The 13360-nt window shown below is 37.8% G+C and overlaps 1 pseudogene; it reads left to right on the top strand.

Annotated features, from left to right (window-relative positions):
* Positions 1-6262: 6262 nt before the first annotated feature.
* On the top strand, positions 6263-12082 carry LOC135229534 (olfactory receptor 4C6-like; annotated as a pseudogene).
* The last annotated feature ends 1278 nt before the right edge of the window (positions 12083-13360 follow it).

The following is a 13360-nucleotide window of genomic DNA, read 5'->3' as shown; positions in this document are numbered from 1 at the left end:
ATTTGAAACAATGAAGGTAAACATTTTTTTTTTTTTAATTTAATCTCAACACAAAGATTTACAGTAAGGTTCCAAAGCTATTGCTCTGTAAATGTATTTACATTAAATGAATGTTAGGTCATTTCATCTATGTACTCAATTGGTAGCTTCAGTATGTGCCCACCTTACAGAGAAGCAAATTGAAGCTAAAAGAAGTTTAGTTAATTTAGTTGCCTCAGGTCAGACATCTAAGATCTCAGGTACAGAATTTAAATCCAGAACTTCTATATCTCAGTCATATTCTCTTTGCAAATAAAATATACTTTCTGTGGTATGTTTATGTCTCTGTATAAGGAATTTACTTTCAGTCCTAATGATTCAATTTGTCCTCCAGGAAAAATTACGTCAAATTTGTTGCAGATATTTTTCTCATGTAGCAATATTTTCCAGCAATAATGCTTTTTTATGCAGGTCGTTCTATGTTACTATGTTGTTGTTAGGTGCTGTCAAGTCAGCTCTGACTCATAGCTACCCTAAGTACCACAGAACGAATCACCACCCGGTCCTGCGCCATCCTTACAACTGTTGTTATGCTTGAGCCCACTGTTGCAGCCACTGTATCAATGCATATTGTTGAGGGTCTTTCTCTTTTCTGCTGACCCTCTACTTTACCAAGCATGATATGCTTCTCCAGGGACTGATCCCTCCTGACAACATGTCCAAAGTATGTAAAATGCAGTCTCGCCATCCTGTCTTCTAAGGAGCATTCTAGCTGTACTTCTTCCAAGACAGATTTGTTCATTCTTTTGGCAGTCCATGGTATATTTAACATTCTTTGCCAACACCACAATTCAAAGGCGTCAGTTTTTCTTCGGTTTTCGTTATTCTCTGTCTAGTTTTCACATGCATATGATGTGATTGAAAATACCATGGCTTGGATCAGGCGCCCTTTAGTCTTCAAGGTGACACCTTTGCTTTTCAACACTTTAAAGAGTTTATTTGCAGCAAATTTACCCAATGCAATGCGTCTTTTGATTTCCTGACCGCTGCTTCCATGGGTGTTGATTGTGAATCCAAGTAAAATGAAATCTTTGACAACTTCAATCTTTTCTCTATTTACTTAAAGGAAGTGTGCAAAGTTTATCCTAAAATGAATAAGATAAATCATATTTGGATCTTCTGTGTGAGGATACTTTGGTTTAATCAGTGAGAATATTAGTCATTATCTAAGTGAGGGTAGTGAGCTAACCATTGTGGAAGGCCAATTTTGAGGCATATACTTTGTTAGGTTCTTTATATACTAAAACTCTCTTAATTCTAGTCACAAGTATTGTTAGAATGATTGTGAGGATGGCACAGGGTGAGGCAGTGTTTCGTTCTGCTGTGCATGGGATTGCTATAAGTCAGAACCAACTTGACAGCACCTAGCAATAACAATATTGTTAGTAGGCCTTTGCCCCATTTTCTACAAGAAGAAAACAAATCTCAACGAGGTTAAGCAACACTGTCAAATTTTTAGACTATGTCTCCTTTATTCTTTTCACTTCACACAATGCTTCCTGGCATGATGCAAAAATATCAAAACACAGACCTGCTCCTTATAAAGATTGTCCTTGAGGCTTTCGTCCATTGTTTTTGAGAGAGCCTCTATCTTCCCTTCATCTGTTTCTTGACTTCAGCTTCCCATGTTACTCACACTCTCTTGATTCCTGTGCCAGAGAAAATGATCTCATTCCCATAAATGTACTACCCTTCAAGAGAATATGTGTACTTAAAAAGAGGGATTCGATGGACTCAAGGAATGAATAAATAATTGTTGAATTTAAAAGAAAGTGACCCAAAAGTAAGAGAGAAGTTTGGAGGAAAAATAAGCAACTCAACCATGCAGGTGAATTGATACTCTGCTTGGGCATGAAGGCAGAATCTTGAAAAGGTAAATATTGTTTCTTAAGGGTTTTTCCCAGTGTTATTGCATACTGTGTTATATGCAATATATTACTTGAAAAATGGCCGTATGGCCAATTAAGTTTAGGAAATTTTGCCCAATTTTTTTATCCAAGAAATATTGTTCAGTGCTTACAGTGTGCCAGACAGTTCCAAAGACTGGGCATATAGTGTAGAACACTATAGACAAGAGTCGTGTTTGTGTGGAACTTAAATTCCAGTAAGGATTAGATGAGTAATAAACAAGTAAACAAATAAATGAATAATGTAAGTTTGTTAGAAATAAGTATAATGAAGAAAATAGTTTTATTAAGGAGTGATGCAAAAGACAATAACTGGATGTAGATTTGTGTAGTTGTTTGAAGTGTGTGTGTACATATATAGCACAGAGATACATGAAATACATAAATAGGTAGATAATATACCTGTCTGTGATAAGGAAAAGCATGTCTCTTTGTTGTTTGTTGCCATTGAGTTGATTCTGACTCATGATGACCCATGTGTATAAGAGTAGAACTGCCTCATAGAGTTTTCAAGGTTGTGACCTTTCAAAAGTAGAGCACCAGGCCTGTTTTCCAAGGAACCTTTGGGTGGGTTCAAATGGCCAACTTTCCTGCTCGTAGTTGAATGCTTAACCATCTGCACCACTCAGGGACCTTAGTTAGAAGGCTCCATGTATAAATCATTAGATGAGAAGGTAGAGTAATAGTAGTAGATTAGCAAAGATGATCCAAATGCAGAGGTTGTCCATCGTCTGGGAGGATAATGTTTTGTAAAATTTCCTCTCAGGAGACTTGCAAAGTGTAAGGTCAAATATGTCAATGAAACAGTTGCAAATTCCCAAGTGCAAGGTCAAATATATGAATTACCAAGTTGTAAACTCCAATGAACAAGTTGCAAAAGTAGGGTATTAGTATCTTTTTTATTAATGAAGGTAGAAAAGAATAAAAGCTATAACCTGAAATATATCTAAATTGGAAACAAGTTATTTGAGAATACAATTTCTTATGAAGTAAGAGATAGTTAATCCTTATTTTTCCTGGCTGAGATACTTTTTTCAATCCTGAATAGTAGAAACTATTTTTTTGTCTTTAACCAGCTTTTTGTTGTCGTTGTTTGCTGTGGAGCTAGTTCCTATGCATAGCAACCTTACGCATAGCAGAATGAAACACCCAGTCTTGCACCATGTTTTTTATTTGCCCTTAAAATAATTGTTCATATTGTTTCTAGAGTAGGGGATGAAAATATGGCTCAATGAGTCTTACAATAAACATTCAAATATAAAATGAATAATCCAAGAACATCTTTCTTCGTTCCAGCAGTGTGCTGCCATTGACGATTAGAAAGTTGTTGTATGAGATAATTATATATTCTGCCATAATCTTATAAGCAATTGAGGCATTATGTTAAAAATATCAAGGAAAAATTCTATCAAATGCTAAGTAATTATAGAAATGTGCCAGTAACCCAAGGCACAGAGGGTCTTTCTTGACTTTGGAATTCACAAAGTCAGATGTGATATAATTTTAATGATAGTGTTACAAGATGAAAAGATCATCAGGCTAGGTCATAGAAAAATTCAGTCCTGGTCCCTGCTAGATGGCCAATAAGTTGTATTCTTTTTTCTTTTTTTTTTTTTTTGGATCTATATTATCAAGCAGAAAGATGGTTGTGGTCATTCTGTTATTTAAGGACAGAGCTTAGTCCTGGAGTAAATAATCGAATGGTTAATACTAGGATCTGTATTTGTGCTTGTGAATCATCAACTTGGTCTGGTTCCAGTGATGATCAACCCCTGAGAGCTAAATGGGAATTCACTGCAAGGTGATCAGCTCCTTAGTCAGTAGAGACTCAGCCTCAAAGGGATGCAATTCCAATGATGCAAGTTGGTGCATTTCCAGCTTTTGAAAATAGCACTCTGTCCTCTTTTAGTACAGGCCCATTACCCAAAGGAAGGTATCTTATTAATGATGCTTCTTCTAAGATGTGGATTGGAAACTCCTTTCAAATTAAGCTCAAAGTACAGCTAGATGGCAGGCACAGTCCCTTGAATGATTTTGTAAATAGCTTTCCTGGCTGTCTTTTGGCAATCTTTCCTATTTAGAGAAAATTTAAATTACTCTGCCAACCACAAAGGTTTTTTCCTATATAAGTCCTTGTCACTTAGAGCACCTGTTTTAAATTTCTTTTGAAAATCATTAGACACTCTACCTGTTGCCATTGAGTTCTATCAAAATAATTCCCCATTAAGTAATAGGACTATTTATTGGCTTGTACAGGTCCTGATTTACTTGCCTCTACATTTGGAATAACCAAGCTGAAACTCTCACATGTCTTAATTTCTTGCTGTTCTATAAAAGAAGCTTCATGTGAGTAAATTCTGGCCAGAGTCAGACCTTTAGTTACTCTGACGTGATCCTAGAATATTTATCTCAACGGCCTTCTACCCTCTACCTGCCGAGATCATTGGGTAACTAGCTGGGTTCTCAGAAGCCAGAGATGACACCAGACTGAGCTTTGGAGATGGCCCTAAAAGCTTAAGTATTAAACATGTTCCTGTTAATTTAAGTTGCTATTTTGAAATTGTTGAAATAATTGAATCATCTAAACACACGCACAATTATACCTAAAATGTGTTAATAATTCACCTGTTTGATCTGTTTACACAAATTGTGATCTCAGGGTAAGAACCTTGAGCTATCAACAATTTTTAGCTTCATTTACCTTAATACTTTTGGCACGTTATCAAAACAGAAATGTCATAATTTAATATTTGGGCCTTTATCCAGATATGGATATTAGCAAATAAAAGAGTGTGTATACGTGATTCAAAGATGTGCTTGTAGAAAGGAATGGGAACACTTGGTGTGATGAGGATAGTTTAAAAATTTTTTTTTCTGTTTTCCTTCTATTCTTTCTCATATGTTTAGATATACTTAATACATTAATATATATATATATATATAGCCCTGGTCGTGCATTCGTTAAGCTTTTGGCTGCTAACCAAAATGTTGGCAGTTCGACTCCATCAGCCGTTCCTTGGAAACCCTGTGGGGCAGTTCTACTCTGTCTTATAGGGTCATTATGTGTCGGAATCAACTCAACAGCAATGGTATATATATGTACATATTGATTGCCGTTGAGTCAATTTTGACTCATAGCAACCCTATAGGACAGAGTAGAACTGCCCTATGGGGTTTTCAAGGCTGCGATCTTTACAGAAGCAGACTGCAACATCTTTTGCTCACAGAGTGTTTGGTGGGTTTGAACTCCTGATCTTTTGGTTAGCACTTGAGTGCTTTAACCACTACACCACCAGGGTGCTCTCTCTCTCTATATATATCTATATATCTTGTTTCCTTTTGTACCAATTTCTTTAACCTTAATTTTTCTAGTAATAGCCTCTGAGAAAAAACTTACATGGTGTTTTTATTTTTTTCTCTTTTACTTAGTAAAAGATACTTCAGATTTCTGGTTTTCATTATCAATGTCATGGTGAGTTGAAATCTTTAAAATATATCTCTCAATCAATATAAAAACTTACACACCTATTTGTGAGCATCCCTGCTGAAGGGGTGGTGGTAGTGTTGTGTTGGGGGTGATGCTGGTGATTTGCTTAGGAAGAGGGTGGAGAAGTTAAGAAAGAATAACCCTCCCTTTCTGCAGAAGAATTCCAAGTAAATATTAATTTTTGTATGTACAATCATATAGTAACTTCCATCCTACACAAAAGCACAACTGGAGATTATTCTGTCTTCACTAACAAGTCTTCGACTCTCAAGAAAAGCAAGGTGTATTCGGAAGACTTACGGACGGAAATAGTCCTTTTAAAGTCCTTATTCATGATGTATATGCTTGGGGCACATACCTTCCCAAGAAAGCAGGGCTGCTGATTGCTCATTAAAAATGACTACCCAGAGGCACTCACTGAACACATTGCTAACCTCTTCTTGTTTTCCAGGACTTCATGGGAGAAATTATCTCTGTGAGAAATTCAGGCAGAGGAAACATACATCGCCTATAAAGTTCATACATTGCAGCAATGAACATCATTTTACAAATGTCTTTGTTTACTAGTTTGAATATTTTTACTGGAGAAATTCCTAGAAACATCATCACCGAGACCAGAGGTGTATCTACAGAAAATAGTGCCTAAGGCAATTAGTTTTAAGTTGCTGAATGATGTTTCATGACTAGAGATGTAAAGTGCAATGGTGAATAGATTCAAATCCAGACTTTGTCACTTAATAACTGTATAACCTTGAGCAGTTTGTTTGTTTTGCTCTTCCTCAGTCATAAAGTGTGCCTTGTCATTGCCAGATGTGAGAATTAAATAAGATAGTTATATCAAAAACTAACCAAGTACAAAAATGCAGGTGTTTAACAATTTATTATTATTATTAGTTTGATATGGATAGTTGTATATAGACAGTATATCTCTACACAGATGTTACATTGTATTTCACTCAGCTTTTTCTGGGTACCAGTTTGTAACCTATGTCATCAATGAAATTCTTTGAATGAATGATTGAATGAATGCGAATTAAATGAGATATTATTTTTCACCCTATAATTTGTTGAATATAACCAAGATTGAGAATATCTAATGTGAGTAAGAATACAGGGAAATGACTCTTTAATACACTACTGATGGGAATAAAACAGAACTTTGAGAGAGTAATGCTATAGAAAGGAACCCTTGTGGCGCAGTGGTTAAGTGCTCAGCTGCTAACCGAAAGGCTCGTGGCTCGAACCCACCAGCTGCTCTGAAGGAGGAAGATGTAACAGTCTGTTTCTGTAATGATTACAGCCTTGAAAACCCTATGGGGCAGTTCTACTCTGCCCTGCAGGGTCACTATGAGTCCAAATCAACTCCAAGGCAAAGGGTTTTAATGGTACAGAATCCATCAGAGTTAAAAATGTGCATATTTTTAGAAGCACATCTAGGGTAGAAGCATAACTAGGGTATGGCAAGTATGAGACAGGCCCTGGACACCACTTGAGGGGAGGAAGGGAAGGGCAGTTTACATCTCTAGTTGTGAGACATCATTCAGCAACTTAAAACTAATCTCCTTAGGCGCTACTTTCCGTAGATATGCCTCTGGTCTCGATGATGATGTTTCTAGGAATTTCTCCAATAAAAATATTCAAACTAATAAACAAAGACATTTGTAAAATGATGTTCATTGCTGCGTTGTATGAAAGGCAGACTAATAGAAACACCATAAATGTCAAGCAAAATATTCATGAAGACTGGTGAACGGGGTATTAGGAGTGAGGCATGAAGGAGGGATGATGATGGATGGGGTGACAGCCGAGGGCATGGGCAGAGGAAGCAGTAACTTAAATGAATGGAAAATAATCATGAATATTTGAACAGTGCACTCCAAAGAATCTCATGCTTTTTACTTCCTTTGACCTTCACTACAGCATTGTGAGGCAGAATATAAAATTCTTGGAAGGGTTGTAGAACATAGTGGCTGGTAGCCTGTGCTGTGAACTCAATCAAGTACCTGACAAAAGGCTTTAAGCAAGTTTCACAAGTTCCTAAGCCTCATTCGCTGCAACAGAAATTCAGGTTGGAATTTCAAAAAATGATAAAAAATAGTTCGTATATCATACAGTTTTTGTGGGAATTAAAAGAGAAAATCATGTACCCTCAAGTGGTAAGTACGACACATGTTGACTTTACTTACTGTTGCATTCTTTTATTTTTTGCAGGATTTGAAGGTTAGGAAAGTTGATACTAAGAAGTGAGTAAGCAGCCTGATGGAGTCCCTGGGTGGTGTAAACAGTTAACACTCTTAGTTGCTACCTGAAAAACTGGAGGTTCAAGTCCACCCAGAAGTGCCTTGGAAGAAAGGCCTGGTGATCTACTTCTAAAACATTAGCCACCAAAAACCCTATGGAGCATGGTTCTACTCTGACACGCATGGGTCCCTGTGAGTTGGAATTGACTCGAGGGCAGCTGTTTTCTCCAGTGCCTGATTGGAATGGAAAACTAAGTCTGCTCACTGTGAATCCATGGCCTTTCCCAGGGTACAAAATAATTGGCTGAGGTGTGTGTTCTTGTAGCAGGAGATGGGTCTGACTGCAGTGGGAGGGAGAAGAACAAAAATAGCAGGTTGACTAGTTGTGGGGGAGAGTGATAAACGTCAGGCTCTGTTTAGATGTGCACTAGTAGTCAAAGTCGAAGAGTGATAAATTAATAGATTTCAACAGAGGAGCATTTTAATCTATTCCAGTGTGTGTTGTTTTAAAACATTTCAAGTGCTAAATTGGCTCAAAGGAAATTTTACTTGGAAGAGTAAACATTTAGTGAAGATGAGCTGAGCTGCTCTGTTTGAAAGGGATAGAGTCCTGAGATGTAGCCCTCGAACTCCTAGGATTCCATCATCTGCCAAAATCAAGTCACACTCCAGAGGAGGAAACTGAGGCCCAATGTGGTAAGCACCCTAACAAGGTACCCTAAGGCAGTAGAGAGACAGTGTGGAATAAAACTCAGCTATCCTGATTTCCAAGAATGTGTTCTTTCTATTTGATTAGAGCTATTCAAGAACTTTTGAATTATTTGAGCTCAAGGTGAAAGAAATCCGGGTTGGTCCATATACTGTAGATTTGAAAAGAGTCTTCTGGAAGTTGCTTACTTTGTTGAGTAGGGGGTAAGGGTGATGCTAAGAATGGGACTCTTAGTATTTAGAGGACATGTAGTTTATATCACCATTTAAAGAAAAGCCCTTTGTACATTCCTGCCAAGGAAAAGACAGCCTATTCTCAAGTACCCTTAGTAAAGGGGAGTTTGCTGCCTACTGAAACAGTGCTTTTACCATATCATTTGTTCTTTGCTACAGAAACAATTGCATCTTGCTAATAGAGGCTGCTGATCACTTCTTCAATGGTAGAGTCTAGCGGTGAAGCACTTGTGCTTCGAAATAAGATACTTGGATCCATAATCCACACTCATCATAGATAAGATAATAATTTTAAGCTTCATTTTCCTTATCCACAAGATGGGATTCATGATAGCACCATTTCGTGTGATATGAAAAAAAAAGATGAGATAATGCAAAAAGCAGACCAAGCACATTGCTAGCATGTAATAAATTAAAAAAAAAAATACATGGGTTGATTTATTGATACTTTGGCTCATCTTTAGAACCCTTTGTTCTATCTGAGAGTCCCCCTTCCCAAGGAAGAATGGAAGGAATGATATACACTATGCTTATGTGTGGAGATGGTGTCTATCACGTTGTGAACCTGGGTCTTCCTGGAACAGAGAAAGAGAACTAAGTTTTAGTTTCTGTAAGCAGCACATCTGGGAAATTACTAGAAACAATTGGGCAGTCAGGCAGTCATTGTAATTTATAGCTTCAGGACTAGATACTTAATGTATATAAGCAGAACATGTTCTTTACTGTAGTAGACTTGTTGCATGTTCTGGTGAGTACAGGAAGAATATATCTATTTCATTGGATTATTAGAAAAGTGAGATTATATCATGAAACAGTGGTTCACATGTATTGTGCACTTGATACTAGAGTAAGAAATACAATATAATTTGTTAATGGAAATGATTTTAGAACCAGAAAAATCTGGCTTCTGTGTTTACTAGTTGTATGATGACGTTGATGTCATTTTTTTCACCCCAAGAGCTATAGATGCTAACCAAAAGTTCAGCAGTTCAAATCCACCAGGCTCCTTGGAAACCCTATGGGGCAGTTCTACTGTGTCCTACAGAGTTGTTATGAGTTAGAATCAACTTGATAGCAATGTTTTTTTTTTTTTTTAAACTTCAGTAGCTTAACTCTAAAATGACAAAAATATCTCATAGGATATTCTACTGCCTGAGACATAGTAAAGACTCATTGAATATTATAAATACATAATGATATTAATAATAACAATGACAACACTAAGCCAATTTGAAAAGAAAGAAATGTGGGTGGGAGGAGCAGAGGATAGGCCTTAATAAGTAGAGATTCCTTGGGATATAGCCTCTCTGTCTTGTAGGCTTTCCAAATAGCACATTTTAGGGGCTCAATAAATATGTGAAATAAATGAATGAAAATTCACAAGAAAATTCCCAAGTTCTTGGATGTCAAGTTATTAAAGGTCAGCGTTCTAGCTTGGGCCCAAAGAAGAGGCTGAGAGAAGAGCTTGTATGTAGGTGATTTATTCTGGGAAACAGGATAGAGGAACTGGGAAGAGTGAAAGAGGGAAGGAAAGCAAGTTAACCCAAGGTTGAGTTGAGCTGGTTACCATTTATCTTCTGGCTCCTATATCCAAATGATCAAGAGTTTCCCTCTGGAATGTGAAATCCCTCATATTTCTAAGTGTGTGTTTGTGTGAGAATGATGTATCAGGGTCTCCAAAATATCTCAAGTAGCAAGTGCATGGACAGAAAGCAACAGATGTGACTGTGAGAGGAGGTAGTGTTGGATCAATTTGTAGAATCAAGCTACTGTCAGGCTATAATTGTGAACAGCTGGCTGCGAGGGCAATGGTTGGAAAGATAGGTCAAGAGGGTGTGAGATGGGGCACAAAAAATGCCTAACACCTGGTGATCATCAATTAAAAATAATATTGCTGTCATATTGTGAGGTTTGCAAATGTGTATAAATTTTTGAATGAGAACTTGACTTGAGCTGTAAACTTTCACCTAAAGCAAAGTAAAAAGAAGTAATAATATTGCTTTTACAAAGGACAAATGTTATACATCCTTTGACTAATATGAAACACCCAGAATAGGCAAATGCATAGAGATCAGAGTTTAACAGTAGCTACTAGGGACAGGAGAGAGGATGAAAGGGAGAATCATTACTTAGGAAGCACTGAGTTTCTCTTAATGGAATGGAAAATTTGGCAACGAATATTGGTAACGGTTGCACAACACAATTGATGTAATTGCTATCAGTGAATTGTACATGTGAAAAATATTGAATTGACAAATGTTGCATTTGTATTATAACATTTTTACAATAATTAAAAAAAATTGCTCTTGCAGATTTTCCAGCTCATAGTTGTGTGATTACATCAGCCTACAGTAAATGGAAAATCAAGACAATGTGACTGAATTCATTCTTTTGGGTCTTACAAAGAACCCAGAGCTACAGAAAATGTTCTCTGCTGTGTTTCTAATCATGTATGTGGCCACTGTACTGGGAAACTTACTCATTGTGGTAACTATGACTGCAAGTCAGAGTCTGAGGTAACCTATGTATTTTTTCCTTACTTCTTTTTCACTCATGGATGCCACCTATTCTTCTGTCATAACCCCCAAGATGATTGTGGATTCCTTCTCTGACAGTACTACCATCTCCCTAGAAGGCTGCATGATCCAGCTTTTTGCAGAACATTTCTTTGGTGGGGTGTCAATCATCCTTCTCATCATGATGGCCTATGATCGCTACGTGGCCATCTGTAAGCCCCTGCACTACATGACTATCATGATTTCTCAGGTGTGCTGCCTGCTGCTGGGAGGGGCCTGGGTAGGCGGGTCCATGCATGCAACAGTACAGCTTCTCTTCATGTACCAAATACCCTTCTGTGGTCCCAATGTCATTGATCACTTTAAGTGTGATTTATTTCCATTTCTGACACTGGCCTGCATGGATACGTGCATGCTGGGCCTCTTGGTCATCCTCAACAGTGGGGTGGTGTGTGTGGCCATCTTCCTTATCCTCGTTGCCTCCTACGTGGTCATTGTCTGCTCCCTAAAATCTTGCAACTCTGAAGGGCGGCGCAAAGCCCTCTCCCTCTGTGGCTCCCACCTCACAGTGATTGTCTTGTTCTTTGTGCCATGCATTTCCTTGTATGTGAGACCTGTGGCCACTTATCCCATAGACAAAGCAATGGCTCTGTCTTTTACCATTGTTGCACCCATGTTAAATCCCTTGATGTACACCCTGAGAAACGCAGAGGTGAAAAATGCTATGAAGAAACTCTGGAAGAGGCAACAAATCCTGGATTGTCACTAGCTTCCATGCCAAGAACAAATTTCTCCTATAGGTACCGTGAGGTCTCATCCTCCCCATTCAATCAAATCTCTTGCATGTACAATACTAAGTGGCATCTTTTAAGCATACAAATCTGCTCAAGACACTGCAGTACTCTGCCTAACCACATTGCTGCCTACCTCTCCGGTACATTTTGTACTTCATCATTTTCACAAGGCTCTAGCCCCCTTTGTCTTTTCTTCTTTTTTTTAACTGATTTTTGGAGAATTCGACATTTTCCCAGTTCATGGCTTTTGTTCTCACACTTCTGTCTGATGGCATCTCCTTCTCCAGATGCTTCATCTGCCTCAATCATATATATATATATAATTTCATTTTCAGATGACCACCCACCTCCTCAAGAAGTCTTGTCTCTAGTAATTTCAGTTATTCTCTAGCTTTCCATCCCATTTATATCCTTAACGATAAATAAGCAGAAACTGTACTTAACTTTATAAGTAAGTGTGTTTTTATTTTCTGTTTTCTCCACAAAATTGTAATTGTTAGGATAGGGGTGGTGTTTATTCATTCACGTTGTAAACCTAGTGGTTCATACGCTTCCAGTTAGCTAACTAGTTGCCATGGAGTTGATTCTGACTCATGACAGCCCTATGTGTGTCGGAGTAGAACTGAGATCTGTAGGGTTTTCAACGGCTGATTTTTTTCAGAAGTTGATTGCCAGGCCTTTTTTTTCTGAGGCATCTCTGGGTGGACTTAAAACATCAAACTTTTGGTTAATAGCAGAGAGCATTAACCTTTTGTACCACTAAGGGACTCCTCTAGTCAACTAGCAGATGCTTAATAAATATTATTCAATAAATGTCAGTCTAAAAGAGACTTAGTTGTTGATTTTTAATCTTTTTAAATTCAATGGTTGGGAAAAATTGGGAAAGATAAATACATATAAAAAGCTAAGGAGTTAGAATTCAGAATTCTCCTGGTTTTTGTGCTACAAAGTGTCCTTTTTGAAGGCAAGCATAATCTCAGTTTTTAGTGGTGTGCTATTTAATATGGAAGCCTCTCTAAAAAAAAAAAAAAACTGATTGTTGTCGAGTTTATTCCAACTCATAGCAACCCGACAGGAGAGAGTAGAGCTGCCCCATGTGGTTAACTCTCCACTGCCTTTTGTTATCATTTACAGAAACAGACTAAGAGTCACTCATGCAGGAGTCAAGAGATTTTAGAATCTAGTGTCTTTGTCCGCTGTTATTCATAAGGTTTTCACCGGCTAATGCTTTTCAGTAGACTGCCAGTCCTTCTTCCTAGTCTGTCTTAGTTTGGAAGATCAACTGAAACCTGTCCTCCATGGGTGATCCTGCTGGAATCTGAATACTGGTGGCATAGCTTCCAGCATCACAGCAACACGCAAGCGCCCACAGTATGACAATCTGACGGACACGTGGTAACTCTGCTGCAAAGGACCTCTTTAAAGTGTTGAAGAG

Source organism: Loxodonta africana, unplaced genomic scaffold, assembly GCF_030014295.1.
Source record: "Loxodonta africana isolate mLoxAfr1 unplaced genomic scaffold, mLoxAfr1.hap2 scaffold_34, whole genome shotgun sequence".
Classification (NCBI taxonomy): Eukaryota; Metazoa; Chordata; class Mammalia; order Proboscidea; family Elephantidae; genus Loxodonta; species Loxodonta africana.
This window is presented reverse-complemented; position numbering and strand designations above follow the sequence as displayed.